Below are 26,321 nucleotides of genomic sequence, written 5' to 3' on the forward strand. Positions count from 1 at the left end.
GAAGGTCGAAAAAAAAATAACAACAACAACAACGACAACAAACAGACAAGCGACAAAAGAAGACACTTAGAAGGACGAAAGACAAAAAGAGCCCTAAGGGGGCCCAACTTCCTCCGACTTCGAACTTTCGGCTTCGACCTTCATTAGGGAGTGCCTTAAGCTCTCGACTTCTTCTTCCAATTTCTTCTCTCTCATTAGCATTTCCATATATCTCCGATGAAGCCGCTGGCTTTCGTTCTCCGCCTCTCGATGCCTTTTTCTCAGGACCTCAGATTCCGCCTCTGCGTCCTTGACTGCCCGCTGCTCGTATACCAACTAGATCTTCAATTGCTGTAGTTCGGCCTTCCCCTCCCCAAGGGTGATAGATAGCTCTTCTACGGTTCTTCTCAGGGATTGGAGTTCGTCGGGATCCCGAACGGGAGCAAACTGAGCTCCTTCAGCTAGCTGCCTTTGAAGGCGGGCAACCTCGTCGGTCGCCATCTTGAGCTTCCCCCTATAGGCATCCACCTGCTTGCACCAGCCAGCCCGATACGCGTTATAGCTTGCCTCGGCATCCTGGAGCTGTTGCTGAACGTCGAAGAACTTCTTCGACCATTCCCGGTCGCTGTCGACCCGAGTCAAAAGTCGGGACGAGCTTCCTTCCAACTAGCTAATCCTCTCCTGTGCAGCCGACAGCTCCACTCTGAGAGAGCTGATCTTGGCAGCTTGGGCGCAAGATCGATCGCTGGCGTGCTTCTTATGTTCCTCGAGCTCCTTCTCGAAGTTCGCTTTCCTTCGGCTGTACTCCATGATCCCCTTCACGTGGAGGTTCCGAAAGTAGGTGGCCTCCATGGTGGCCTCAGAGTGGCTCTCCCTAAAATTGCAAAGTTTGCCCTCCATCTCCTTCACCCCTTTTGTTAAATGATGAACTTTCTTCTTCAGATGTTGGATCGTGGACTTCAGCGGAATCCCCTGTTGTAAGGGAAGCGCTTCGACAGGACACTGCCATCGGGAGACAAAAGGTCAAGGCGCGTCTCATTGCAGAAAAAAAAAATAAAAAAAAGGAGCAGAGTGGAGAAGCCCTCCATAAGGAGGAACCCAATTTTATTGATTGAATATTTTTTAAAGACAAAAGGGAAAAGAAAAATTACAATAAAAGAAAAATACAAGGTCAGAGGTCTCAGACCTCTGAAATAGGATTTGGGGAGCTCGATGTTCTTGGAAGGGGCATTGCGGTGGCAGTGGCAGTGGGAGAGGGCCCGGCTTCATCTTCAGATGCCTCATCCAAGAAGCTGAGGTCGAGCTCGAAAAATTTCTTGACCACCTTCTCTTGACAGAGCTCGAATATTTTAATGAATGCTTCTTGGCCGAACTTGATGTTCAGGTCCCTCATCTCCGCAGAGGCCTTGAACTCCTCCACTACTAAGACCCTGGCCTCCAAGATCAAAACCGGAATCTGCTCTGTCAAATTTGCGACCTCGACCTCTGCCTTCCTCACCATCTCCTCCGAGGTCTGCTTTTCTTTCTCAAGGGCCTCTTGGGAGTTGGCTACTTCGGCAGCCTTTTCTTTGAGGCGGGCGGCTTCGGCCCGGCGACCCTCCTTCGCCTGGATGGCATCCCTCCTCGTCCGGTTCGTCACCTCGATGTTGGCAAGGAGCTGGTGCCCGATCTACAAGAGCGGCTAGGAGGTCAGAACGAAAGTTGAGAAGCTAATTGAATGAAGGTGTGAGGGGAAGAAGGAAAGTGAATCTGTTCACCTCGAGGAAGGACCCTAAGGAGTCCCAAACCTGCTGTTCAGGATCGACATGAATGATCCTCTAGACAACTTCGAGTAGGATGCAGCCGTCGACCAGTCGCTTGATCAGGTCCCTGTCATTAAAGGGATTCTCCCCCGGCTCTTTCTCGAAACCGTGGGACTCTTCGATGGTGGCTCGGTGGCTACTCACCCTGCAGGCCATCGACTTCTTTCTCCTCCCCCTCTCAACCCCTGGCACCTCCTCGAAGTAGGCCCCCGAAGCAGGAACCTCAGCGGGGGAGCTCCTTGAAGAGGCCCGGGGGGCTGGGGGTTTGGCATCCGAAGGAACGTCGACCGCGAGGGCCACCTGGGTAGGCATGGCCGAGCTCGTCTCCTCTGTTCTGACCTTCTTTGCCGATCCAGAGGCCGCGGCACCTTTTCTTTTATGGGCCTTGAGGCCCCTGGCGAGCATCCGTGCTGCTTCGACGTCCATTCCTAAAAAAAAAAAAAAGAAAGAAAGAAAAGAAGAGAGAGAAAAAAAAATCAATAATGGAGTGAAAAAGGAAGAAGTGACGCATAAAAAAAAAAAAAAAAAAAGAGAAAGGGAAGAAGAGCAGGAGAAAAGAAGAGGAAAGAAAAGATGGGATACTCGCAGGATCCAGGGGGCTCAAGCCGATGTTGAACAAAAACTGCCCCTTCAGAAGGTTGGGAAGAGAAAGAGTTGAGTAACTAAAAAGTTTTTGGGTGGCCTGAAGGTTGCCCTCCTCCAGGTTAGGAGCCCGACGGACAGAGTCCCTTAGGGAGCCCCAAGGGGGCAATCCCAACCTCAAGGTCGGGTATTGGACGAAGAGGTACTTCCCCTTCCAGTTGTGGATTGAAGAGGGAGCACCATTCAGCAACCCCTTCTTGCCAAACTGAGAGGAGAAATACCACCAGTCCTTTGTCGAGGGGTGGCGCTTGAAGGTGTAAAAATACCTAAACAAAGAGAGAGATGGCTGAACTTCGACAACGTGGCAAAGGGAGAGGAACCCTATCAAAAACCTAAAGAAATTCGATGCGACTGAAGCTAAAGAAATGTCTAAAAAATAGAAAAGAGCGACGACGAAGGGCGGAAGCGAAAGCCGGAGCCCAGCACGAAAGGCCTCCTGGTACAGGCAGAAGCGGCCAGGTGGAGGGGTGCTAGCCCGATCGACGGGACCAGGAAGCTCCAGATCGTACTCCGGAGGAACTCCATACTGAACCCTTATCAGTAAAAGTTCATCCGGAGTCAGAGAATAGGGAAGGGCACCCGGTGTAAAAATCGAGCGAGGCCCAACCCTAGATGTGGGTTCATCTACAATGTGGGGGTTCTGGGGGGCTGAGGCGGATGAACTCCTGGAACCACTAGAGGCAGAGGTGCCAGAAGATATTTAAAACAAAGACCCTAAAAATCTTGGAGAAATCAGGTGGGATAAGAGGCGAAAGGTTTGCGGGGGACCAAACCAAAGGAATGCGGCAGAAAAAAAATGGAGGAGAAGGGGCACCTAAATGGCAAGAAAAGGAACGAAAGTTCCGGGACTAACCTAAGTCGCTCCGAAGGATGCAGAGGTGCGAGGACAGGGATGACTCAAAGAATGCTTGGGGCCAAGGTAGACACCAAAGAGGGTCAGAGCTCTCGGAGAGAAGGCAGACACCGACAGAACTCTCAGGCGGAATGAGACTTTTGAAGGTGGAAAGGCGGGTTTAAATAGACCCTGGGATCCGGCGCTATAATGATCGTGGATCTCCCCAAGCCGACCCACTCTCGTCACGTGTCCCACTCGCCACCGCAGGAGGCTAAAAGTGACTGACAGCTGATAGAGCCATTACTGTGCCGTACCTGGGCGAACGCTCCAGCAAAAATTCTGAAAGGTCCCTTCGGATCATCCTGATTTGAAAAGACTCCAGCATGCTTACATTAAATGCCAGAATATCTGAGGACAATCGTGCACTGGATTCAAGGGGACAACTTCGGCTATGAAAATTTCTCTATACTTTCTTCATTCGAAACTCGAACTCGGAAGTAGAGGGACTGATGTTGGGTATAAAATACCTCCTAACCGAAGTTCGTGACAGGAGTGACCCTCCAGGGATTCTACCGACGTCTGACCTTCGATGACATCTTTCCGAACCTCTCCGGTGGTCGAGCCTCCGAAATGTTCCCAAGCTCTGCCGACAGATAAACCCCCACCAGTGTAGGCCAGATTCTCCATGACAGGCAGACTCCACCCAAGATTCAGCGGTGGTCGACCACCTGCTAGACCTCATCCGGACTCCTACGGGAGCCGGACTTCATCCCCGACTTCAACTGCAGGAAGACTTCATCCAGACTCCTACGGGAGCCGGACCTCATCCCCGACTCCGACTGCGGGTAGACTTCATCCGGGCTCTTACGGGAGCCGAACTTCATCTCCAACTCCAACTGTAGCTAGACTTCATCCGGACTCCTATGGGAGCCGGACTTCATCCCCAACTTCAACTGCAGGAAGACTTCATCCGGACTCCTACGGGAGCCGGACTTCATCCCCGACTCCGACTGCGGGTAGACTTCATCCAGACTCCTAAGGGAGCCAGACTTCATCCCCAACTCCAACTACAGGTAGACTTCATTCGGACTCCTACGAGAGCCGGACTTCATCCCCGACTCCGACTGCGGGTAGACTTCATCCGGACTCCTACGGGAGTCGGACTTCATCCCCGACTTCAACTGTAGGTAGACTTCATCCGGACTCCTACGGGAGCCGGACTTCATCCCCGACTTCAACTGCAGGAAGACTTCATCTGGACTCCTATGGGAGCCAGACTTCGTCCCCAACTCCGACTGTGGGTAGACTTCATCTGGACTCCTACGGGAGCCGGACTTCATCCCCAACTCCAACTGCAGGTAGACTTCATCCGGACTCCTACGGGAGCCAGACTTCATCCCCGACTCCGACTGTGGGTAGACTTCATCCGGACTCCTACGGGAGCCGGACTTCATCCCCGACTTCAACTGCTGGAAGACTTCATCCGAACTCCTACGGGAGCCGAACTTCGTCCCCGACTCCGACTGCGGGTAGACTTCATCCGGACTCCGACGGGAGCCGGACTTCATCCCCAACTCCAACTGCAGGTAGACTTCATCCGGACTCCTACGGGAGCCAGACTTCATCCCCGACTCCGACTGCGGGTAGACTTCATCCGGACTCCTACGGGAGCCGGACTTCATCCCCAACTCCAACTACAGGAAGACTTCATCCGGACTCCTACGGGAGCCGGACTTCATCTCCGACTTCAACTGTAGGAAGACTTCATCCGCACTCCTACGGGAGCCAGACTTCTTTGCCAACTCCAACTGCGGGTAGACTTCATCCGGGCTCCTACGGGAGCCAGACTTCGTCTCCGACTTCAACTGCAAAAAGACTTCATCCGGACTCCTACGGGGGCCGAATTTCATTTCCGACTCCAACTGCAGGTAGACTTCGTCCGGGCTCCCACGGGAGCCAGACTTCCATCCTGAACTCCTGTTGCAGGTATACCTCATCCCGAACTCCTAAAAGAGCCGGACTCCGAGCTTCTGCTGCAAGCGACCCACTCTGAGTTTTCACTACAAACGATCTACTTCAAATTTCTACCACGAGCGGTCCGTGCTGGTTCCCACTATAAGCCTTCACCCGAGCTTCCATTATGGATGAATTCCTTTCGAATTTTTGTTGCAGACAGGCCTTGGCCAAGATTCCTCGATGAATGATCCCCATCCGGGCTTCTACGGAGATCAGACCCCGACCGAACTTCTATAAGCGGGCAAATGCCGTGCTCACGGAATCCAGCAGCTGGACCCCTCCGACGGATGAACCTCTCCAGCGCCATCCGACATCCACCACCGGTCGACCCTCTACCGAAGTCTGCACGAAATCAGACTGCGTCTGCGGAAAGCCTCTGACCGAGCTCCTACGGCAAGTGGTCCTCGCCTGCAGCCTTAACGCCCAAGGCACCCAACAGGATTTGCAACATCCGAGCTCCTCTTAGATGGATAGCTACCTCTCTCCGTCAGGCATCTTAACCGAACTTCGATCGACAGGCCTGGACCCCCTGGCAGGCCACAGTAATGGCCACGACTCTGCTCCACTTCCTGCGACGGATCCCACGCGGCTCCATCACTCCCTGGCAGGCCACAGTAATGGCCACGACTCCACTCCACTTCCTGCAACGGATCTCGCGTGGCTCCATCACTCCCTGGCAGGCCACAGTAATGGCCATAACTCTGCTCCACTTCCTGCGACGGATCTCGCACGGCTCCTCCACCCTTTGGCAAGTCGCGACAATGGGCGCCGCTCCACTCCCCGCAATAGACTCCACGCGGCAGGTCCCGATGATGGCCACGATTCCACTCTACTATTCTTCTTAACAAACTCCTCCTTACCCCGAGCGGCCCACTGCTAGACAGTTACAAACGTCGCTATCAGTCTGTTGCACCCTCCACCTATAAAAGGGGGACTCCAGATACGTTATTCTCTAAGCTCTAATTTTTATCTCAAAAACTCTGCTAAAATTTTTGTTCGAGCACTCCATTCTTGTTGAGGTAGGGAACTGACTTGAGCGTCGGAAGGTCTTGCCGGAGCAACCCTAACTCCGGTTTAGACTTTCTTTACAGGTCCCGGCAGCGACCGTGACTCCCTCGACTCCAGCTTCTCCGACGCAGGCGAATTTTTGCACCAACAGGATCTGAAATCAAAATATTTAAAATTAAATCTGAGAAGATCAAACATGCATGAGATGCATGACTAGACTAAAAATATTTTTGATCTATGAATAGTCTTGTAAGTTTATATTTTAATGAGATTAAAATATAATTTAGATCTAATTTATTCTCTATTTTTATGATGATATAAATATTATATTCAGATCAAAAATATAAAATAAAAATTTGGATAATACATAAGATTGATCTGTTGCATGCCTAGACTAGTTGTAGAATTATTATAGTAACTGTCTAGAATAAATTTTATGTTGAATAGTTCAATTTAAATTTTATTTTTTAGATGTTACATGTGATGTATTAAATCTAAAAATATATTAATTAGATTAATTTTTGATACATGAGATGTATACAAAGCATGTATTAGTTAGATCTTAAATTGTATATGTGATATGTAAATTTAGATCTAACTAGTTTTGTAGTTAAATTTATATTTTTGATTAAGGTGTTCCTCATGGCCGTCCGATCATAAGAACAAAGTAGAGTTTAAAGGCCCTCTCCTCCATTCAATGGGTGTTCTTATGATGTGTAGGGGTGCTGCGTGTTCATCCTTAATCAGAAATCAAAACTTACTTTTCTGCAAAATTCTAGATCCTGAAATCCTAGAATTTATTTTATATATTTTGTTTATGAATCCAAGACTTAATTAATGAATTAAGCTTACAAAATTAAATTAGATCTAAAATTGAAAATTTCAGATCTAAGTCATTTTCATAAAATTGGGTTCGGGCTTGGATAGCTCAATTAGGTCTAGCGGTTGATCAAACCAAATCAACAGTTGGTTAGATGGGATCATGAAAGCTAATAATTGATCAGCCTAATAGGATTAAGTCTGGGTCAAGGTTGAATCACATTTAGATGTGACTCGATCAAGTTAAGACCTAATTTGGCTCAGTGGTTAGAGCCTGGATTGTAGGCTAACCCAATTAGTTCTGTTCGATAATTTGATGTCTAAGGTAAGTTGGGCAGATACGACCGACTGATTTTTAATTGAGAGCTACTCGACTCGAATGCATTCTTATCAAGTTAATGGCATATCCCTTCCACCAGTTTCATTTACCTGACCATATGTGTCGATCCAGTTCTGATTAGAGGTGGCTAACAATTCGAGCTAACCCATGCCATTAGGTTAGTCATAATTGTTATGACTATGTCAAGCCAAGTTTAAAGACACCTAAATCAAATCTTCCTAAGAAAATATTAAGTCTAGGTCTTCCACCATTGTGGATGTGCGGGCCCTTTCCATGGTTGATTATTCTCGGCTGGATACAATGGCTCAGTTGCATCGGAAAGACGCAACCATGTCCATTATGCATTGGATACTACAAATTAGAGGATGGGTTGGGCTCAATATTTGGGATATGGTGAGGGACCCAATCAGGAATCTAGTTCGTGCAAATGGTGGGTTTGACTTAACTAAGGATTGGAGCAATATTCCGGGCATGGTGAGCTTCATAAATTAGAGATCAAATTTTGGGTGTGCCATGATTAGAGAATCATTGGACAAGAGTTGTCCACTCATCGATTGACCCATCACCTATAACTGTTAGGTGAGGTGATGAGCCAGTCAGTGAGACCGCACCACCCACTAGAAATCACTGATCACGGAGATTTTCACATCTCTACCAAGGGAGTGTACGGATCTGAGAAAATAGTGAGAGCCTAATTTGTTTAAAAATGAAACTCTTAAACAAATTGGTTAAGTCTGATTACAAAATCTAACTAGAAACTTTTGACTCTCTACAGGAAACAAGTCTGCGTCCAACCTCCTAACCAAAATACTAGACACCCACAGCTTGACTGGACCCAATTTCAAGGACTGATTAAGGAACTATAGAATTATTCTAAGTTTCAAAAAATTGACCCATGTCTTGGATCAGGATCCACCTACCATGCCAGCACGTCCGACTGCTGAACAGAGAGCATCTCTGGAAAAATGGATGGATGATGATAACAAAGCAAGGTACTACATGTTGGGTGCAATGTCTGATGACTTGCAGCACCAACATGAGAATATTATGACTACCCACCAGATGTTGGCTCACCTACAAGAGTTGTTTGGTAAACAAAATCACGCAGCCAAGTATCAAGTCTGTCAAAGACTTTTTAAGGCTAAAATACGTGATGGGTAGTCAGTCCAAGATCATTGTTTGACAATGATCAAGGATCTTGAGGAGCTTGAGAAGCTCGATGTCATCTTAGACATGAATTTTTAGGCTGATGTGATCCTTCAGTCCTTGTCTGATGTATATGGTCAGTTCATCATGAACTTTCATATGCATAAGATGCAGTATACTTTGGTCGAGTTAATGAACATGCTGGTTACGGTTGAGCTTTCTATAAAAAGTTCAAAAGGCTCAGTTCTTACTGTGGAGCGGACTTCTTCCAAGAGAAAGTCTTTTAGAAAGAAAAAGAAGTCTGCGAAGAAGCAGAAGGTGGATGGAAAAAAGAAGAAGAAAGAACCGAAGAAGAAAGCTACTGAAAAGGAAAAATATTTTCACTACCAATCAGACGGCCATTGAAAGCGAAACTGTCCTCAGTACCTTGCCACCCTGAAGAACAAGAAGGATGGTCCTTCTGGAGGTATGTTCATTTTAGAATCTAATCTTACGATTTCTTCTGCATCCAGTTTGGTGCTTGACTCTAGTTCTAGTGCTCATTTGTGCACTTCTATGCAAGGTCTTAAGGAGAGCAGGAGGTTGAGGGATGGGGAGATGATCCTACATGTCGGAAACAGAGCAAGAGTTGCTGCTGTGGCTATGGGAACCTACTCTCTGCTATTACCGTTAGGATTAGATTTATTTCTTAGAGATTGTTATTATGTGCCTGCAGCAAGCAGGAATTTGATTTATGTTTCATGTTTAGCACAAGAAGGCTATGTGATTAGCTTTCATAAGGACCATTGTAACATATTTTATGAAAATAATAAAGTTGCAAATGATTTTCTTATTAACGGTCTCTATCAGCTTCATATTGATGTATCTGTATTTAATATCGAGCAAAATATGAATGCCATAGGAGTTAAAAGGCCTAGAGATAGTCTAAATGATAGGTATCTGTGGCACCTAAGGCTAGGTCATATAGCGGAAGACAGGGTTAACAAATTGGAGAAATCTGGGCTGTTGAGTCTGTTGACTTCTAAGTCATATCCAATTTGTGAATCATACTTTCAAGGCAAAATAGCCAAACTCCTTTTTGTAGGACATGGGGAAAGGGCCACGACCTACTTGCCCTAGTACATACAGATGTGTGTGGCCCATTTGATGTGCCGGCTAGGGGCAACAATATCTACTTCGTCACCTTTACCAATGATATGTCTAGGTACGGGTATGTGTTTCTAATGAAATATAAGTCTGAAGCCTTTGAAAGGTTCAAAGAATTCAGACATGAAGTAGAAAAATAAACATGAAAGCCCATTAAGGTTCTTCGATCAGATCGAGGAGGTGAATACCTTAGTCGGAAGTTCCTAGACTATCTTAAGGATAATGACATAGTCTCTCAATGGACTCCACCTGGAATGCCACAACTCAATAGAGTTTCAAAATGGAGAAATCAGACCCTATTAGATATGGTCCGTTCCATGATGAGCTTCACGGACCTCTCTGAGTTTCTTTGGGGACATTGTCTCATGATAGCAATATATGTATTGAATAGGGTTTCATCTAAAATCATTCCTACCACACCGTATGAGATATAGCATGCTAAGAAGCCAAGTCTGAATCATCTCAGAATTTGGGGTTGTTCGACTTATGTCAAGAGACAGTAAGGCGGACAAGTTAGAGTTCTGATCTTTTAGAGCTCGATTCACAGGATATCCTAAAGAGTCATTAGGATACTATTTTTATATTTCGGAAGACCACAATGTGATTGTGAGTCGAAATGCTATTTTTCTTGAAAAATAGTTTATTCAAGATGGTGGCATCAGAAGAATAATTAAACTCAAAAAGAATATCTCTCAAGAGCAACGAGCTAAAGAACCTGAGGAACCAAATCAATCAGATCCAGTCCTAACATAACCTCTTCCACCTCGTAGATCGACTAGGGTTTCCCATCCTTGTGAAAGGTACTTAGGTACCATACAAGAGGATATAGAGGAAATGTTCCTCATGGAAAATGGGGCTCATAGTGATGATCCCAAGACCTATGATGAGGCGATATCAGATATCGACTTCAAGAAATGGTTAGAGGCAATGAGATCAAAAATTGACTCGATGCACTCAAACCAAGTCTAGACCTTGGTAGATTCACCTGAAGGTATTGTACCTGTTGGGTGTAAATGGATCTTCAAGAGAAAGATAGGTGTAGATGGGAATGAAGAGACATTCAAGGCTAGGCTCATAGCGAAAGGTTATAGTCAGTACGAAGGCATTGACTATCAGGATACCTTCTCGCCCGTAGCCATGCTAAAATCCATCCACACATTGCTTGCTACTGCAGCCTGTTTCGATTATGAAATATGGTAGATGGACGTGAAAACGATGTTCTTAAATGGACATCTTAAGGAAGATATCTATATGGAACGGCCACTTGGTTTCACATCCAGTGATGATGATCACAAGGTCTGCAAGCTGCAAAGGTCCATTTATGGACTTAAGCAAGCATCTCGGAGCTAGAATACTCGTTTCAATGATGTGATGTAAATGTTTGATTTCATCAAGAATGAGGAGGAACCAGGTGTGTTCAAAAAGATCAGTGGGAGCATAGTTGTCTTCCTCGTATTGTACATAGATGACATCCTCCTAATTGGGAATGACATTCTCATCTTGACCTCCATCAAAGTATGGTTGTCTAAGGAGTTCTCTATGAAAGGTCTAGGAGAGGCATCTTTTATACTGGATATTGAGGTCTATAAAGATAGACCAAATAGGATGCTGCGACTTTCACAGAAGATGTACATAGAGGAGGTGCTAAAAAGGTTTAGCATGGAAAACTCCAAAAGAGGTTTAGTACCTTTTAGACATGGCATTCATCTCTCCAAGAAGATGTGCCCTAGTACTCCTGAGGAGATTGAACGCATAAGCAAGATCCCATATGCTTCGACAATAGGGAGCCTCATGTATGCCATGCTATGTACACGACCTGATATAGCCCATGCTGTGAGTGTCACAAGCAGATATCAATCGAATCAAGGTGAAGAGCACTGGACTTCTATAAAATATATCCTTAAGTACTTTAGAAGGACTCAGAATATGTTTCAAGTCTTTGGGAATGGAGAACTCTAGATTCAGGGATATACAGACTCTGACTTTATATCTGATATAGATGATCGAAAGTCGACATCTGAAAGTTTGTTCATTTACAATGGTGGTGCAGTTAGCTGAAAGAGTTTCAAGCAGACGGTGATTGCTGATTCCACCATGGAGGCTGAGTATATTGCTGCATCGAAAGCTGTGAAGGAGGCATTCTGGTACAAGAAGTTTGCCACAGAGCTTGGAGTGATGTCATCGGATGCCATCCCTCTTTACTGCAACAATAATAATGCCATAGCCCTAGCTAAGGAGCCAAGGTCTCACCAGAAGTCCAAGCATATCGAGCGGTGATTTCATCTGATCCTTGATTACCTCAAAAAAGGTTATGTCGAGGTTAAGATAGTCGACTCCATAGACAATGTGGCAGACCCACTGACAAAGCCATTAGGCCAGCAAAAGATCGAAGCCCACGTTGAGAAGATGGGACTTAGATATGTAGCCAATTGGCATTAGGTCAAGTGGGAGTTTGTTAGATGTATGCCCTAGATGACAGATTGGCTGACACATTCCTGTACAAATCTAAGGGCAAATTTATAATTTTGACTATAAATTAATAAATAGGTTATTCTTCTATCACATTATGTACATTGTGTCTGTGATATATCCTTTGAGTTAGTAGGAATGTCAATTCACATTTTCAAGAGTTGAAAATTTAAGGCATGAATTTACATAACTAACTCATAAACAGCTCCTGACCATAGGATCATCATGAGGATGGTGATCGATCTGGAAGGTTGGTGTATGATCGCTTCCTTAGGATAGATGTGTCTTGAGTCTATAGTGTGGAGACACCAAAGTGAGAGTATAGGTATTCGTTGAGAACGAGAGTACTGAGCGTGACCACCTTGAGCAGTCATTAGGAAGTCTACCTTCTCGTCGATGACTAAGCTTGATGCTGCAGTTGTGTTCTAGTTCTTTGACCTGAGATGCATTGACAGTTTACCTTGAGTGTGTTATAGTTTGACTACACCATAACTCAATCTCCTAGCCATTCAAAATCCTGAGGTGTATGTTGGCTGTAGCATATTCATTATAGGAACCAGATCGCACTAAGATGGGATCTATCAACCTTGGTAGATGAGAGGAGTAGTCCTATGATGATCGAAAGATCGAGTCCTTAAGCCCATGGCTATGGCAGAGTAAAATAATGGAAAAAAGTTTTTCATTGGGGTTTCACATCGGACTCGGATCAATCGATTGATTCATATGACTGATATTGGGTTTGACGAGTTCACCTTAACCCTTATTCAGTCGGAACTCGTGATAGGAGAACTCAATCACACAGGTAGCTGCACTGAGAGGTTCATCTTCAGTTCTGATGGGTTGCCACTATATACTGCTAGGTATCACTGGTGGATTTTGGGAGCAATTAGAATGATCTTGATGATCGATCATTCTAATTGTCTGAATCAGAAGAGTTCTGGTCCATCGAAAGGAGTTTCGATGATGTCGATGATGAGATCACGACATGTCTCATTACCATACAAAATTGAACCTAATTGGATCACACTTACAAATGTTAGGATCTGGATGTCATCAATTGGGCTAGCCCAATTGATTTGGATTAGATCCAATTAGGTTCAAGAAAATCGTGCTAGCACATGATTGAGCCTAACTTTTTCCTCGTGTAATCTTTTTTATCTCGATTGAGCCAAATGTGATTTGACTCACCTAGAGAATCTTGAGAAGATTTTTTTCAGTCCAAATGAAGCTTGTCCAGCTCAAAAAAGGCTTGTCTTATTTCATGAGATGAATTTAAGATAAGCACCTGCTAATTCCTGACACCTGCCATTTTTATTTTAGGACATCTGTCAAATATTGACATATGGGTCTTAAACTGAAGGCCACTTGGCAAGAGATTATTGGAGGTTTTTTGTGGAGTGTCCACCTACCAAAAATAAGCACCAAAGTGAGTGCCACAATTGGATAAGGCTTGCGCCCCAAGTGGATAAAGATCAAGAGGAGTCTTGATCAACATGGACTCTTTGGCGCCAACATAATTGTGATTATCCAATGTTGGTGCCAACTCTTGGAAAGAGGCTTGGGTTCTTATTTGATGTAATCAGATGACATCACTCCACCAATCAAAATTTTTTCAGATTTATTGGAATTTTTTGATTGGTCGAATGATGTGGCACTGCACAGCGTATCAGGGTCTATATAAACCCTGTCTGCGCCTAGGGTTTAATAGATTGTGCCAAACCCATAAAAGCTACTGCACCCCTTCCTCTTCTCCACATCCCATCTGAAGTCCTCTCTCCCCTCTTCACGCCCAAGGAGTTGGGCATCCATCTGATGCAAGATCAAGGTGTGGTGATGCCTTGAACAGGAAGGCTGCAGGAGTTCTTCGACAAGCTGTTGCTCCAACTTCAGGAAGACTTTTGAAGATCTTTCTAATCAGATTTAGTTTTAATTTTTGGAGTAGAGATTTGTGAGGAGAGGATGATCCAGGTCCTACTCGAGTAGATACTGGTAGAGACCAAGTGATTACATGGCTAAATCAGAACCTCAAGCTTGCTGCGATCATCTACAGGGTAATCAGATTACCCTTGAGGTATTTCATATTTCCTCATACTTTTTAATTTATTTTAGAATTAATATCAGATAATAAAATTAGATCTAGATATTTAGATCTAAAATAAATATAGGATAATTTTTTTTTTTAAATTATTCTACCCCAGATTTGATGAAATCTAGAAGATCCTACAAGGAAAAAGGCAGTTTTTCCTTTAGTTGGGGCACTAGGTGTCCGATGAATTCAAAAAGAGCTTCCAATTTTGTCTCTGTTGCTCTCCTTTCTTTCTTACAACCTATCTTAGTTTTAGGACAAGGCTTTGGAATTTAAGACAAAGCCTTATCTAGTCCTAACAAGGGTTGTGAAGGTTATAAAGAAGGAGGATCAGAAGTTCAGAGGAGGTTCTGAAAGGGTGGAGTCAGTTTCTTAGAGAAACCTGATCGGTATGAGGCTAGTCGAGTTTTAGTGGCTAGAACTCTTGAAGCAAGGTGAAGAAGGAGTGCTGTCCTTGATTCAGTTTTCATGTGGATCACCATTGGAGGGCGGACACTTGGACGCCTTATGAAAATTGGGATGAGCGCTATCGATATTTTTCTTATCCTAATTTATATTTATTATACTTTGATTATTATAGTCAAGGATTTCTAGACATTGGGATTTTCAGTGTATCGGGTGTTTTGAATAAAAATTTTAAACACCTAACCCTTCCGCTGCACCACCGAAATCAAACAGTGGTATTAGAGCCTACCTTGATCTATATAATCAAAGATTAAAATGTTATCTTGATTGTAATCAAGCATGTAATTGTTGTCTTGATTGTGATCAAACATGGATTTTTGGTTTGGTTCAAGTTAGGTCAAGGGTTGAATCTAATTGAATATCCAAACCCTCGCATGTCTTAGAGATATATTTTTTAAATATAAAATGCATGATGTATATATAAAATCTTTCTTAGTAGCTTAGTACTCTAGTTGGAGTTCATCACTAGGCCATCCAGTCATAAGAGCAAGTAGGGTTTAAAGACCCTCTTTTCTTATTCAATAGGATACTCTTATGGTGTGTAGGGGTACCACTGTGATGTCCCAAGAAGAAGAACCATAAAAAGAATATTTTATATTCATACATATTTTAGAACTTCATGTATATGTGATATGCTTGAGATGCTTAGTTATAATCATATTGTATGATTATGATTTCATATCTTAGAGATATGAATAGATGCCATGATTAGTTGTTACGATTACAAAGATTCAACTATAATAGTGCATCATTGTGATTGATTGAATTAGGATGTGCTTGAGACCATTAAAACCCTCATAAAAATTATATTAAGTCATAATGTCATGAACCAGTAGTTGACCTATTTCTTGAATCAATTAATTAATTGGTGTCTAAGGAGTGTTTCAAATATGGTGGTTACTTAATTGACTCCGTTGTTGGCCTGGCCAATTTTATTGGTGTCTAAGAAAAGTAATGGGGAGACCCCCACCAATCTTAACACTTTTCTGATCAATTGGATTAGTTCGAATCTTGAATGATAGTAGCTCAGTATTTTGAATACTACATATGCCTTCCTTCATGCCTAGTCAATATCCTATCAAAAACCATAGTAGATTTGTTGTGATATCCACAAGGCTTGCTATGAGGATTGATATGCTTTACAGTATATTTCGGATATGTTGCTTTGTTGTGATATCCACAAAGATAGCATTTTTCAGATATGACTGTATATAAATGAAGGGTCTAACTTAACTACAAAATACTATAATTTGTTGTGATATCCACAAGGCTATGAGTATTTTTAGAGGCAAGATTTATGTTGAGAGTTACATGAGATGTAATTGGATAGATTTTTTTACTTTTGAACTTATTGAGGTTTGTTGTAAATCCATAAGGCTTCAATAAGAGATCAGGGTCTCAACCCCATTAAGAAACCAGATTAGGATTTCTCATTTGCCATAGGAGAGGGCTATGGTATCCGATAAAATAGTGAGAAACATAACTAGTTTTAAAAGTCCTCAACTAGTTATGCATGTCAAACTTGAGTAGTTTGCTTATACTATTGTTCTTTATTTATATAGATTTAAGTCTACATTATGGCTTCTTTATTTTCACTGCATAATACCATAGATAAAAATATGTTGATCGATCTAACTCCGTGGATTGGTTGAGGAACTTGCAAATAAGGTTCGTATCGGAGAAGAACTCCGATGTTCTAGATATTCCTAACCTTGAGATGGTCAGTAATAATGAGAAGGCAATGATGTCCATATGGATATTATTTGTGGCAAATTTAGATATTGAGAGTATAATTATAAAAATTATCTTGCAAGATTGAAGCAGGGTGCATATATAGCACCAAAAGGTATGTATATGATACAAACCTATTTTTCATTGAGTGGCTCAGACTCTGATACTTGGATATTAGATACCACCTGTAGATCGTATATTAATAATTTATTACAGTGACTACAGAATATCAAAGGTCCGAAAAGAGGTAACCTCGAGCTCTATGATGCAAATGGAGAGTCCATTAGCGCAGAGGCTGTGGAAACCTGCATGCTTGATTTGCCTTCGGACAAAATTTTAGAATTAAAAGACTGTTATTACATGCCAAAGATCATTAGAAACATTATTTCTACACCTTTGTTATAAAAATAAAGTTATAAAATAAGGCTAATGAAAAGTGGATGCTCCATTTTCTTTTCTAATGAATATTATGGCAGTAGTTATATTGATAATAATCTTTTAATTCATGCACTTAATGAAAATATTTTTCATATTGAAAGAAATATGAAAAGAAAGAGAGAAGATGTGAATGTCACATATCTTTGGCATTGTCGCCTTGGTCATATTAGTGAGTCAAGGATTAACAAATTATACAAAGAAGAATTCTTTGACCCATATGATTATGAATCATTAGAAACTTATAAATCTTGTCTCATGGGTAGATGACCATGACTCCATTTTCTAGATATGGAGAGAGGGCGAATGAGTTGTTAGCTTTAGTATATACAGATATATGTGGATCAATGACAACTCAGGCTAGAGGAGGATACTCCTATTTTATCACCTTTACAGAAGATTTATCAAGGTTCGGATATGTATATCTTATGAAACATAAATTCGAAGTCTTTGATAAGTTCAAAGAGTATTAATATATGATCGAGAAACAAACTGACAAAAGTATCGATGTTCTTCAATCTGATCGAGGAGGAGAATACTTATCCAGTAAATTTTTTGATCATCTTAAAAGTAAAGGTATTCTCTCTGAATAGATCCCTCCTTGTACATCCCAGTTAAATAGTGTAGCAGAAAGGATAAATCGCACTTTGATGGATATGGTATAGTCCATAATGTGTTTCACTGATCGTCCAATATCTTTCTAAAGATAATGCCCTAGAGACTGCAACATTCATATTAAACAGGATGCCTTCAAAGTCTGTTGCAAGCACACCATATAAGATATGGAAGGAAAGAAAGCCTAATCTTAAACATCTTAAGACTTGGAGCTGTCCTGCTTATATCAGAAATACTTTTAGACATAAGCTTAGTGCTAGATCAGACAAGTATAGGTTTGTAGGATATCTTAAGAAAACTAATGGATATTACTTCTACCACCTACTAAACAAAAGGTGTTTGTTAGTAGGCACGCTACTTTCTTAGAAAATGAACTCATCCAAGAAGGAGACAGTGGGAGGAATATTGAACTTACTAAAGTTCATGATCTACAAATCAATCTAGAAATACCAGTAGTTGGACCATAAGAAGATCCTCAATCAGAAATACCTAAAGATGAGATACTTGTTCTCTAACAACCACCTGCACTCTCGCTCCAGTGTCTCTACACCGCAGACTCGAGACCCATCTGTCCGAAAGAAGCGATCCATGCATTGGTCTATCCAGATCAATCACCATCCCTATGATGATCCTATGATCAAGAGCAATTTAGGAATTAATCATCAATGACACATCTCAAATTCTCAACCCTTTGCGAATATGTGTCATCATCTTGTGAATCCCTTGGATGATTCATGGACACATAAGTATGAATGGTAATAAAAATGCCCAATAAGTACAAAATCATATCTTAGAAATATAATATATATTAGCCAAGATTGACTTCTAGGACATACATCCAATAATCTCTCACTTGTACTAAAGCCAATGTGCCATGTACCAAGCCCCATCTTCATAAGACAGGCTTTAGTCTTAGGCTAGCTAAGTGACTTACCAGTAGGTCATCTATATCTCATGTAGAGTTTGCTCTCTGCACCTCTGTGTATTTCTACTAGAGGAAGTTGCGTGTTCTGCTGCTCTATGTGCTTGGATATCTGGTGAGACCTAGGCTCCTTAGCAAAAGCTATGGTTCCATTATCTTTGTAGTATAGTGTCACAGCATTTGATGGCATGACATCCAATTCTGCAACTAACATTAGAACCAGAATGCATTTTCTACATATTTATAGTGTACTCTACTTCTATCGATCGATTATTTGGAACACTTCCAAGATATCGACATAAGAAACACACCCCATGATGTAGACATTCTATCATCAACATCAGACATATAATCTGAATTGGTGTATCCTCCCACTCCTAGCTTTGATCCTTCTCTAAATTAAGAATAAATCCTTAGTTCTTCTTAAGAGCTTAAGGATGTATTCACAATAATCCAGCACTCTTAGTTCGGATATAATTGATATCTACTCATGACATTCACAGTATTAACTATATCAGTTTACATGGCATACATCTATGCCCAACAGGGTAGCAGACCCCTCTTCGAGACTTCTATACTGAATCCTTTCAGTATCTAGTCTCTATACTTTATCTGTGAAAACACAAACATCCAATTACATCTATCTCTATATATCTTTAGGATACTTACTTTATGTCTTTCATGGAGAATTCTATATTCAACTATATTTTAACTGATTTTAGTATTGGATATTCCCACTGACCCTTTTGAAAATATATAATTCTTTTTTTTCGATCAAACAATTTGATCAAATCATCAAAATAAATGTTCTAACTCTAAGAGTATTGTAGACTTTGTGATCTCCTATCACAAGAAGTGAAATCCATAAGCTATTCCATATAGAAATCTGCAAAAGATATCCAATCATGAAAGCTAATTCACATCCTTTTCTTGGAGTCGATGTCTGACATCACCTTATTGTAGGTTTTAAGATCATTTTTATGTTCTCCATCTCCCATAAGAAATGACTTTCTCTACATCCTCTGTTAAGCATACACAAGCACCTTTCGAGAGGATTGGAGATCCTACCATATGTACAAGGTGGAAGAGCAATATACATCTACTAGCTCATGATGAATAGGTTCTTAATGTCCTAAGGCTCGCTGCTCTTCAGAGACACTCTCTTAGAGCTTAACTTTTCTCTCGCTGCTTCATTCTGGTTAAATAATTTTTCAAGAAGGTAGCATGTCGGGTCACAATCACATTGTGATCTTTTCAGAAAGTAATATCCCAAACTCTTTTAGGATGAGCTATATAGATCTATCCTCTAACATATCCACCAGCTGTCTTAGATACAGGCTAGACATCTTTTAATCTCAAAATAACCAAGATTCAGTTCTCACCATACCATATCTTATATGGTGTGGTAGGAACAGATTCAGAGAGAATCCAATTTCATAGAAATAAAGTTTGTCCCTAAAGAAACAAAATAAATCAGTGAAGTTCATTATGGACCAGACCATATCTCATATAGTTCCATGACTCTTCTTATCTCATTGAGCTGAGATATACTAAGAGGGGTCCAATATGAAACAATATCATTTTATGAGATAACTGAAAAATTTCTTTCTTTGGTATTGCATCCTCGATTTGATCGAAGTACCTTTAGAAATTTTTTGATTTATTTTTCTACTTTACATCTGAATTCTTTGAACCTTTCAATAATTTCAAATTTATATCTCATATACTTTTCCATACCATGACTGATCATCGATAAAGGCAACGAAGTAGAGATAACTTCTTTTGTTAGCACATCACATGGGCTACACACATCAAATGTGTACAAGGATAAGTATCTCAGTAGTCCTTTTTCTCTTATCCCACAAGAGTAGCTTGGTCATATTTTCTCAAAGAGATGATGCACAAACTAGATCTGACTCAATAGTCAATGAGCCCAAAGCTTATATTTTTTCAGTTTGTTAATCATTTCTTCTTCAATATGACTTAATCATAGGTTCTACATGTACTTTAGGTTTATCTCAATTTTGGATCTCTTAGATCCAATTGTATTCACTACTTACTCAATTAAGTTCACAGATGCATCACCATGCAAATGATAGAGACTGTCTCTAAGAACTAAATCTAAATGATAATCACAAAGGACAGATACTCATAGCCACAGCAGCAACTATTGCCCTATAGCCAATATAAGGGTTACTTCCTCAGTCCTCCACCTTCCTATCGACTCTATGCTAGAGTTTAAAACTCAACTGGAAGAAGAGAAAATCGTAAGGATTGTATTGAGTAGTTTCGACATGCCTACTCTAAGCATGTCTTTGTTTCTTTAAGCTCTCTAGGTATTTACCTCTGAACTCTTTCAAGGTTCTTTTGTTATCAACACTTTGACCAATTCAGATAAGGTGCCATGATGGTTATTCATATGATAGTTTACCATAAACTACCCATATAAACTAATCAGGGATTGCAGGATCAAATCCATAAGTAATTCCTCATGCATGGTCATGTCGAGCCTTTTAAGCTTCTTAATATCTTCGATCATTATAAAATAACGATCATAGACTGACTGCCCATCATGCATCAGATGTGCTATTCGACTGTGATCATCTCCCAATACCTGTAGATGAATCAATGCATCGTTGGCAGTGAACATGTGCTCATGCATATGTTGGAGCTCATCTAACATGGACTTCAACATATAGCACCTATCTTTATTGACATTGTCCATCCACTCATCAAGTATAGCTCGTTGACTATGGGTTGGACATGTTGTTAACATTAGAACAATCTGATAGAGAGCATTGCTTAATTTTCTAAAATTAAGAACAATTCTTAGGTTTGTGAGCCAGTCTATGCTAATTGGTTTTAGTTAATCAATTGATATCTAAGATTCACGCTAGAGGGTTGAAAGTGTTAGATGTATCCCTAGAAGTCAATCTTGGCTGATGCATATCATATCTCTAGGACATGATTTTGTACTTATTAGGTAGTTATATTATCATTCATGTTTATGTGTCCATGAATCATCCAAGGGATTAATGAGATGATGACACATATTCTCAAAGAGTTGAGAATTTGAAGCATGTGTGATTGATGGTTGATTCCTAAATTGCTTCTGATCATAGGATCATCATGGGGATGGTGATTTATCCTGATAAACTAGTGCACGGATCACTTTCTTCAGATAGATGGGTCTCAAGTTTGCAGTATAGAGATAGTGGAGTGAGAGTACAGGTAGTTGTTAGAGAATAGCTAGCACTGAGCGTAACCAACACGAGAAGTCACATGAATGTCTGCTCACTCGTTAGTGACTTTCTTGATGCTGTAGCTGTATGATTAGTCCTTTGATCTGAGATGGCACTACTGCTCACAGTGAGGCTACTAGAGTTTGACTGACACATCAACATGGATCTCAAGAAGTTCTTGTAGTGGATATTGGTGACAGTTGGTCCACTATAGGAGTAGGGTGTGCATCAAGTGAAGGAACTAGATCTAGGGTTTCAGTGTTAGATCTTGAAATTTTATCAAGATTAGACAGCGAAAGACTAAAATAAATCAAAATTTATCTTATAAAATTAAAGAATCTCTAGATCTAAGATCCTATTACATGATTATTATATGGCATTAAATCAAAAATTAAAATATGAAGAGTAAGAACTACATGTTGATCATATCAACATATTTCTATACTACATCTAATGTATGTAAAATATAATAGATCAGATCTATTACCTTACAAGTTAGACACTCTAACTTTGCTGATCTGGGCTTGAGGATGATGTTGCGAGCCGCACATACATCCGACCACTAGGAGTCATCCACACGAGCTCACGAATCACGATCAAAAGTCTTGGTCCAGAAAATCAACACAGTATACTAGTACTGTGCTGATCCTTCTTCGATGGTCGATCAGATGCTTCTTTCTTCTTGATTTGGACTCTTCTAAAAATGAGAAGTAGGAGAAATAGTTTTAGATGTGAGACACTCTTAGAAAACTCACAGATAGAGGAAGAAAAGAGGTGAACTCAACAACCCTAGAAGAAGACCCTCTTCTTCTTCTCTTTGCTCTAACTCAGACACTTAGTTTTGTATCTATTATATCTCCATGCCCCAACATTCTTTCTCTCTAATTTTTATATGCCCCAAAGGTCTCTCAATGCTCTATAATCCAAAAAAATTTCAAGAAGAAATTTATCTTAAATAATAAGATATGAAGAATCTTTATTTAGGTCAAATACCTAGTCAAGAAAAATCCAAACAAGGCAAGACAAGTAGTGCCCTACTCTTGGGTGCCCTCTTCTTCTTTTCTATCATGGACTATCAGCAAAGGGCACACAATATATGCCATAAAAGTCATAAAAATCTCAAAAAAAATTTGAATAAAATCAGTACCATAAAGAAAGAGTTTTGATTTCCTAAAATTCTATCTCGTAGAACTTGAAATCCAAACTAATTCCTACTTTGATTTGGTCCACAACCATATTCCATGTAAGAGAGAAAGAGTAAAAAGCTTTGGGTGTGCATGAAGGCCTAGGAGAGAAGGTTTTGTCACATAAAATAAGAGAGAGTGGGCGTGGGGGGCTAAGGTGGTGCAAGGTGGAATCCTAGTCTTACTAGGATGCAATCTATGACTTGTTCAAATTTGGTTTCTCAAACCAAATCAAACCAAAACCAAATCAACCCAATTAAAATAGATCTTAACCCAATTAAGAATATAATTTAATTAGATTAAATTAGATTTAAATTAGATTTAATTTTTTAATCGAATTAAAAATTAGATTGACCCAAGTCCTAATTGAACTAGGACTAGTTTTTCCTTGCACTTGGCTTATCCAATAAACCAATTGAAATTGATCCAATCAAGCCCAAACCAAATCTAATTAAATAATATTCAATTAGACTTAATCTTAGTCTATTGGATTAATCAAATTAAGCCAATTAGCAATCAAATTGCTAATCGATCCTCCTGCAACACCTGCACTAGGTTAAATGTTAATCATATTGATCGTTTAATCCTAGAACGATTCTTAATCGTAGATCAACCATCCGATTGGATCATGAACTCTAATGTGTGTGACCTCATAGATCCAAACCTAAATTGATAGCACAAAAATTAATTTTTGTATCAATCAAAGTGACCATCTAGCAATGGTACTCGACGGTCGAATAGGTTGAATGTATAGAACAATATCCTTAGAACCCATACGGATATAGTTTTCATATAATTCATCCTGTTGGATATAAAATAACTCCAGCCGAAGTTCGTAAGAGGCCAATCCTCCCAGGACTCTTTCAGCTTTCGACCTTATGTGGCATCTTTCTGAACTCCCCCGGCTGTCTGAGCTTCCACAATACCATCCGGACTCTTCCAGCAGTCGACCTTCCACAGTGTCCTCCAGATTCCTCCAACAGACGAGCTCCTACCATACCCTCTGAATTTCTCCAATAATGAGCTCCTTCAATCGTCTATCGGACTGCTTCAAATATTCTCTGGGCTTCACTATCAGTCAATTTTCTCTAGTGATCGACTACTCTCTGAATCTCTTCCAGACTTCCCCCTGTCATGATCGACTTTACTCCGAGCTTCTTCCAGACTTCGTCAGTGTCTGGGCTTCTCCAGTAGCAGGACTTCTACAGTAACTTGACTCCATCCAAGTTTCTACAGTGGTCGACCACCTTTCAAACTTCAGTCGAGCTTCTACAATAAGTGGTCTCCATCCGGGCTTCCACGACAACCGATCTCCATCCGAGCTTCTACAATAAGCGGCCTCCTTTCAGACTTCTGCAAGAATCAGACTCTGTCCGAACTTCTATAGTGGATGGATTCCAGATGAACTTCTACAACAGACGGGCTCCAGCAGAAGGACTTCTACAGTAACCAGATTCCATCCAAGTTTCTACAGTGATCGACTGCCTTCCGAACTTCAGCCGAGCTTCTACAATAAGTGGTCTCCATCCGGGCTTCCACGACAACTGGTCTCCATCTGAGCTTCTACAGTAAGCGGACTCCTTCCAGACTCCATCTGAACTTCTATAGCGGATGGATTCCAGACAAACTTCTATAATGGATGGGCTCCAGCAGTCAGATTTCTACAGTAACCAGACTCCATCTAAGTTCCTACAGTGGTCGACCACCTTTCGAACTTCAGCCGAGCTTCTATAATAAGCAGTCTCCATCCGAACTTCCACAGCAATCGATCTCCATCCGAGCTTCTACAGTAAGTGGCCTCCTTCTGAACTTCTACAAGAATCTGACTCCGTCTGAACTTCTACAGCGAATAGATTCTAGACGAACTTCTACAATGGATGGGCTCCAGCAGTCGGATTTCTACAGTGACTGACTGTCTCCTGTGTCTTCTGTACCTCTCCAGCCATCAACCTTCAACAGTGCCAACCGAACTTCAACAGTGCCAACCAGACCCCTCCAACGGACAAATTCCCTCCGGACCCCTCCAGCGATCGACCTTCTACAGTGTCCTCCAGACTCCTCCAGTGGATAAAGTTCCACAACGCCTTTCGAACTTTTCTATCGGTCAACCTTCTACAGCACCTTTCGAATTTTGCTATCGATCGACCTTCTGTCGGATCCCTCATACAACCAGACCTCTCCAGCGGACAGTCTTCAGACAAGCTTCTACATCAGATAAATTTTAGACGGACTTCTCTAGCAATCGGACTCCTGCCGGATTTCTCCAACAGAAAGTTTCCATCCGAACTTCTATAGTAGATGACTTTCGTCTGCAGCATCAACGTCTAAAGCACCCAACAACAGTTAACCCGTCAGCAACCTCGAAAACATCTGAGCTTCTCTTAGATTGCTAAGACAGAGAGCTATTCTGCTCCACCAGATATCCCAATCGAGCTTCAGCCATCCGGCTCGAACTCTTCGGCAAGTCATGACAACGGACAACACTCCACTCTCCGTAACGAACTCCACATGACCCCGAATGGCCCATTACTAGGCAGTTACGGATGTCGCTGTCAATCGGTTATACTCTCCCATCTATAAAAGAGACCCCTCAGATACGTTCTCTTCTAAGCTCTGAGCACTATCTCTAAACTCTGCTAAAATCTCATTCGAGTGCTCCATTTCTGTTGAAGCAGAGTACTGACTTGAGCATCGGAAGATCCTACTGGAGCATCCCTAACTTCGGTTTAGACTTTCCTTGCGGGTCCTGACGGTTGCTGTGATTCCCTCGACTCTAGCTTCTTCGGCATCAATAGAATTTTGCACCAACAGAATTGGCGCTAGAGGAAGGGCTCTGTGTCTTCGCAGGACCCTTGTTCTTAAAGGAGTACTCAACGGGATTGTCTCCGATCATCTTCTTCGACATCTTCTTCTTCTTCTCCGACTAGATCCCAACCTGATGCCTCCCCGAAAGGCATCCACCAGATGATCTACGGCCTCCATGGCCAGATCTCAGCAAGATTCGCCAGCTCCGACCTCATCTCCAGTTTCTCAGGCTCCTCCTCCGGCAACGACAGTCGGCATGGAGCAGTTTGACCTGCTGGTTCAGCAGGTCAGGGGCCTCACCGAAGTGGTGCAAACCATGCAGCAGCAGCAGCAGCCGCAGACATCTGTGTGGCTAGAAAGAGCATCGTCAGAGTTTCAGAATCCGATGATCGGGCAGCCCACTTGGACCAGTCACCCTGTATCCCCCAGAAAGGGGAAGCAGAGGGCGGAGAGCCCTCTATCTGATCATGATTCCACCCCCGAAGGGTCCCTACCTCTGTTCTGCTTGAAGACCCTCGAGATTCGTGATTGAGAGGATCTCCTGGATCAAAGGTTCTAAGAGATGAACCGACGGATCAAAGAGCACTGCCATGCTCCCCCTGCTTATGGTGAGGATATCTATACTGACCCTCTT

Source organism: Elaeis guineensis, chromosome 1, assembly GCF_000442705.2.
Source record: "Elaeis guineensis isolate ETL-2024a chromosome 1, EG11, whole genome shotgun sequence".
Taxonomy (NCBI): domain Eukaryota; kingdom Viridiplantae; phylum Streptophyta; class Magnoliopsida; order Arecales; family Arecaceae; genus Elaeis; species Elaeis guineensis.